This window comes from Corylus avellana, chromosome ca2 (genome assembly GCF_901000735.1).
Source record: "Corylus avellana chromosome ca2, CavTom2PMs-1.0".
Lineage (NCBI taxonomy): Eukaryota > Viridiplantae > Streptophyta > Magnoliopsida > Fagales > Betulaceae > Corylus > Corylus avellana.
The window spans coordinates 39,097,625-39,103,118 of NC_081542.1; positions in this window are offsets into that span (position 1 = coordinate 39,097,625).

The window sequence follows — 5,494 nt, forward strand, 5'->3', positions numbered from 1 at the left end:
TTGCAGACATTTTCACCAAGCGTTTGTCCTTACTCCGCTTTGCTCTTCTCAAATCCAAGCTAAAGGTTCTTCCTTCCCCATTAGCTTGTGGAGGGATGTTAAGCTATCAGCCACTGATCAAACGAATGCTCATCACCTTGCGGTGTTACTTTGAAAACAAGCAAGTCACACCTTTCCAAACCAAGTCTCTAGCAATCACGCAGATCACTCCTTTGTCACTCACAATAATCAATGTGCAACAACTAAGGCATTAATCCATAAAAAGAAAATATTATCAGATGATTTGATAACCTTGCAAGAAAGGAAGGTAGAGCAAGTTGTCTTGCATGAAAAAGGAAAGCAAGGTTGTATGTAATTCAATCCTCCAAGACATCCAGGATCTCAAACTACAAAAGGCAATACGTCAACTCCAAGGAAATTGGTTACTCTGTGTAATTAATAATCCCACTAATTATGGGATTGTTTTGTAATGATCATACACTCGTCTGCTGTGTATATAAATCACTGTATGTAGTCATTCAAAATTAAGGAAAAATAATATCTCCTAAGCCTTCTTATTTTCAGGTATCATCTTCTCCTGCCCTACAACTCCCCGTCTATACCATCCATTCAGCCATTTGATGTACGGCCCGATGCGTCAGCGCGTGTACCTCATGCTCAAGACCTCCGCTAGCCTTTCCACGCTCCTTCCTCCACCAAATCTATTGTGTTTTTGAGTGTTTAGTTTTTTTGTTTATTTTCTCTGTATTTTTGTTGTTGTGTCGTTTGCTTTTCCACTCTTCTTGTGTTTTTCTTTAGGCTTTAATTTGTCTCCTTGCTATTTTGTTGTATTATCTTATGGTGGAGATTTTGCCTTCTGGTGTTTGTTTGCAGTTTTTGTTTGTTGTGTGGTGTACGGGTGTTCGTCAACCCTTTTGATCCATCCTTTTTTTGTGATGGTTCTCCTTGCAAGAGTTTCGAAAAGTTTTCTTTTAGAGACTGTTAGAATATAATCAGAATATATTCTGATTATATTCTGATAATCACCATAATTGGTGACAATCACCATAATTGCTGATTTGATATATTTTCCCTGTATATACATTGATATTATTCTGTAATATTGTACATTAATTCCTTGATTGTAATTCCTATTTTATCTGGCCTTATTCAACTATAAATAGGCCTCATTGTATACAGTTCTAAATACACAGAAATACAATATTCAGTTTATCCCTATATTCTCTAGTCTTCTTTAGTTATTTTAACATGGTATCAGAGCCAAGTTTTGGCCTTGTCTAGAGAAGTAGGAAGTTAGTCCGTTCAAAGGCTTTTTCGATCTTGTTTTGGTATAATTATTGTACCAACAGGCTCAAAAAGGTCCGATCTGTCCTGTGGAGTTATCAGATCAACATTCTGAAATTCAACGTGCTCTCACGCGCCGCCTGAAGTCTCTGTGTCACTGTTCACGCGCCTCACGCGCCGCCTCCGGCCACCACGCGCCGCCCCAGTCAGCCGTTTTCAGAAAATTCCGCCAGAATCCAGATCGGAGGCTGCCGATCTACTGACCTGCAGAAAGAACGCGCCACCAGGACCTTCCACGCGCCGCCACGCGCCGCCTGAAGTCTGTGGAATTTTGAACCACCACCACCAACTACTATTTCCGGCCACCACGCGCCGCCCTGTCAGCCGTTTTTCAAAAACGAATCATAGATTCGTGATCGGAGGCTGCCGATCTGTCGAACCGGAGCCACCACGCGCCACCCAGAGCTGCCACGCGCCGCCACGCGCCGCCACGCGCCACCACCTTGTAAGTTGTCTTGTTGAGCTTATTTCTTTTACACTACACCTGCCCACACTAGATTATTTCTACCTTTTGAGCTCACACACCTACAGTAGACCTAGCCACACTAGATTTCAGCCCTCTTGAACCAAGCCTATACTCCTTACTATAGACTCAGCCACACCAGATCCTCACCCTTAAAAACAAGCTTATATCCCCTATCATACACTCGACCACACCAGATTAATTCTCGCACCAGGCTCACAGAACCTACCCTACACCCAACCACACCGGATTATATTCCAAAAAAAAAAAAAAAATGGCCGTACCTCCTACCACTCTCCCAAACACCAAAGATATTACCCAACCTATCCCTACTATTCTTGATGGCTCCAATTACCCGGCTTGGTCACAAAATATGAGTAGGTGGCTCAAAGGACATTGTCTTTGGGAGTATGTTTCTGGTGAAGAACCTAAGCCTCTTGCTGGAAAAGAGGAACCTGCTGCAGCTTTCTCAACCCGCCTTCGTACATGGAAAAGTATCGATTACAGGATCATTTCTTAGTTCTCCAACACTTGTGTTGTCTCCATCAGCATGACATTTGGCAATCTTGACAATGCCAAAGATGTCTGGGATATGTTAGCTCAACGCTACAGCACTACTGATCTTGCTCAGCGGTTTCAAATTGTGACCAAGCTTCATCACATGCGCCAGGAATCAGGTCAGAGTATTACTGATTTTTATTCACAAATGACTTGTCTTTGGAATCAATTATCATTATGTGAGCCAAAGTGGAGGGATAAGGTTGATGCCTCTGAGTACATCGCTTTTCGCGATAGCATGCGCCTAGCCGAGTTTCTTGCGGCAATTCGAGATGAGTTTGAGCATACTCGAGCTTCTCTTCTTCACCGCTCACCACTGCCATCTTTGGAAAGTGCTCTTAGTGAACTTGTTTCAGAAGAGACTCGATTCTCTACTATGAAGTTACACACCTCTGAGATGGTCATGGCCACTGCATCCCGCAATGCGCGTGCTCCTAATTCTATTCCTGTCGGGTCTTCCTCATCCAATCGGAACATCCAGTGCCACTATTGTCAGAAGTTTGGCCATAGATATAGTGAATGCAGGAAAAGACTTTCTCGTGGGAATTATCGAGCTCCTAGTCATAAGGCTGCTGCGGTCACTCATACTGATACATCAGATATGTCTTACACCGATATTGCACCCCAACCCAGTACTCTTTCTCCTGCAGAAATCGAAGCTCTCATTCATCAGGTTTTGTCTAAGTCCAATCTTAATACCGCCATGTCCACCACACCAGGTAATTCCTCTTGGTATATTGATTCTGCTTGTTGTAATCACATGACACCGAATTCTTCCATATTTTCTGCAAAATCTGTGTTACCTAGGCCTACCACCATTTACACTGCTAATGGTTCCCATCTTGTTGTCAGTCACATCGGGTCTGTTTCAACTCATCAACTATCTATGTCTGATACATACTTAGTGCCTAATCTCTCGTTAAATCTTTTATCCGTTGGCCAACTTTGTGAACTTAGCTTAGAACTACATTTTTCTAACCGAGGTTGTGATGTGCAGGATCCACAGACGGGACAGCTAATTGGGACCGCCCGTAAGATTGGACGTCTGTTTGAGCTTTCATCACTCCATCTTCCTCCTGCTGTATCAGCTGCCACTCCATCTCGGTCTCCCTCTACCACCCTCAGTTTATGGCACTCTCGTTTAGGGCATGCATCTATTTCTCGTATTCGTTCTTTAGCTACAAGTGGTCAATTAGGGTCTGTTGAGTCTGAGTCATTTGATTGTGTTGCATGTCAACTTGGAAAACAAAGTGCTTTACCTTTTAATAATAGTGCATCTGTTTCTTCTGCTCCTTTTGACTTGGTGCATTCTGATGTATGGGGCCCTGCGCCTATTCCCACCATGGGTGGATCCGCTATTTTGTCATTTTTGTGGATGATTTTTCTCGATACACATGGCTTTATCTTTTACAAAATCGATCTGAACTTCCGAAAATTTACTCTGAATTTCAACGGATGATTCAAACCCAATTTTCTCGCAACATAAAAATTTTTCGTTCTGATAATGCTATGGAATATCGTGAATCTACCTTCCTTACTACCCTCAAACAAAATGGCACTCTTCCCCATCGCTCATGCCCAAATACTTCTCAACAAAATGGTCGTGCTGAACGTAAACACAGGCACATCTTAGACACTGTTAGGGCTTTGCTCCTATCTGCTTCTATCCCTGAACACTTTTGGGGAGAAGCCGCTCTTACCGCTGTTTATACCATTAATAGGGTCCCGTCTCCCACTACCTTAAATAGGTCCCCCTATGAACTTTTGTATGGATCTCCTCCTAATTACCAATCTCTCCGCCTCTTTGGTTGTGTCTGTTTCGTGCTACTTCCATCCCATGAACGAACAAAATTAGAACCTCGTTCTCGTCTATGTTGTTTTCTTGGGTATGGCATTGAACACAAAGGCTATCGTTGTTATGATCCTATTTCCAAACGGCTCCGCATCTCGCGGCACGTCACTTTTTGGGAACATAGGCTATTTAGTGATATGGAGTCTTTTCCTACTCGTCCCTCTAGTTCCTCTCCTATCTTCACTAATGTCTCACTTGATTTGCTCCCCGACATTACTGATCTTGATGCAGGGATGACAAGCTCTTCAGACGACATTCCGACGGTCGACCCCAATGACACTGCCCTGCCTGTTGATCCATCTACTCTTGAGCCCGCTCCCTCTATCCCTCGTCGTTCTACTCGGGTAACATCTCTTCCTTCCCATCTTCATGATTATCACTGTTATTCTGCTCTTGCTACTCTCCATGAACCTCACTCCTTCCGTGAGGCTCATGCTAACCCTCTTTGGCAGAATGCTATGTCTGAAGAACTTAATGCCCTTTCCAAAACCCATACTTGGGACTTAGTTGATTTACCTTTAGGCAAAACTGCGGTAGGGTGCAAGTGGGTTTACAAGATTAAGACAAAATTTGATGGGTCTATTGAGCGATACAAGGCACGTCTTGTGGCAAAGGGGTTCAATCAGGAGTATGGTATTGATTATGAGGAGACTTTCGCACCAGTGGCTCGCCTTACTTCTGTTCGATCACTCCTTGCTGTGGCTTCTGTGCGTCATTGGGATCTTTTTCAAATGGATGTGAAAAACGCATTTCTCAATGGTGATCTTAGTGAAGAAGTTTATATGCAGCCTCCTCCCGGGTACGATCATCCGCCACACAAGGTTTGCAGACTTGGCCGGGCGTTGTACGGTTTGAAACAGGCTCCACGGGCTTGGTTTGCCAAATTCAGCTCCACTATTGCGCAGATTGGGTTTGTTTCTAGCCCCTATGACTCTGCTCTTTTTATCCGGCGATCTGATGCTGGTCTCATTCTTCTCTTACTATATGTTGATGATATGATTATTACTGGAGATGATACTGTTGGTATTCGTAATCTTCAACAGTTTTTGAGTCAACAATTTGAGATGAAGGATTTGGGTTTTCTCAACTACTTTCTTGGATTGGAAGTGTCTTCTGATCCAAAAGGTTACTATCTCTCTCAAGCCAAGTATGCTTCAGATCTCCTCTCACGAGCTGGCCTTACTGATTGCAAAATTGTTGATAGTCCTCTAGAGACAAATGTCAAACTCCGTGCCACTGATGGTGAGCTACTTTCTGATGCCACTCTCTATCGACAG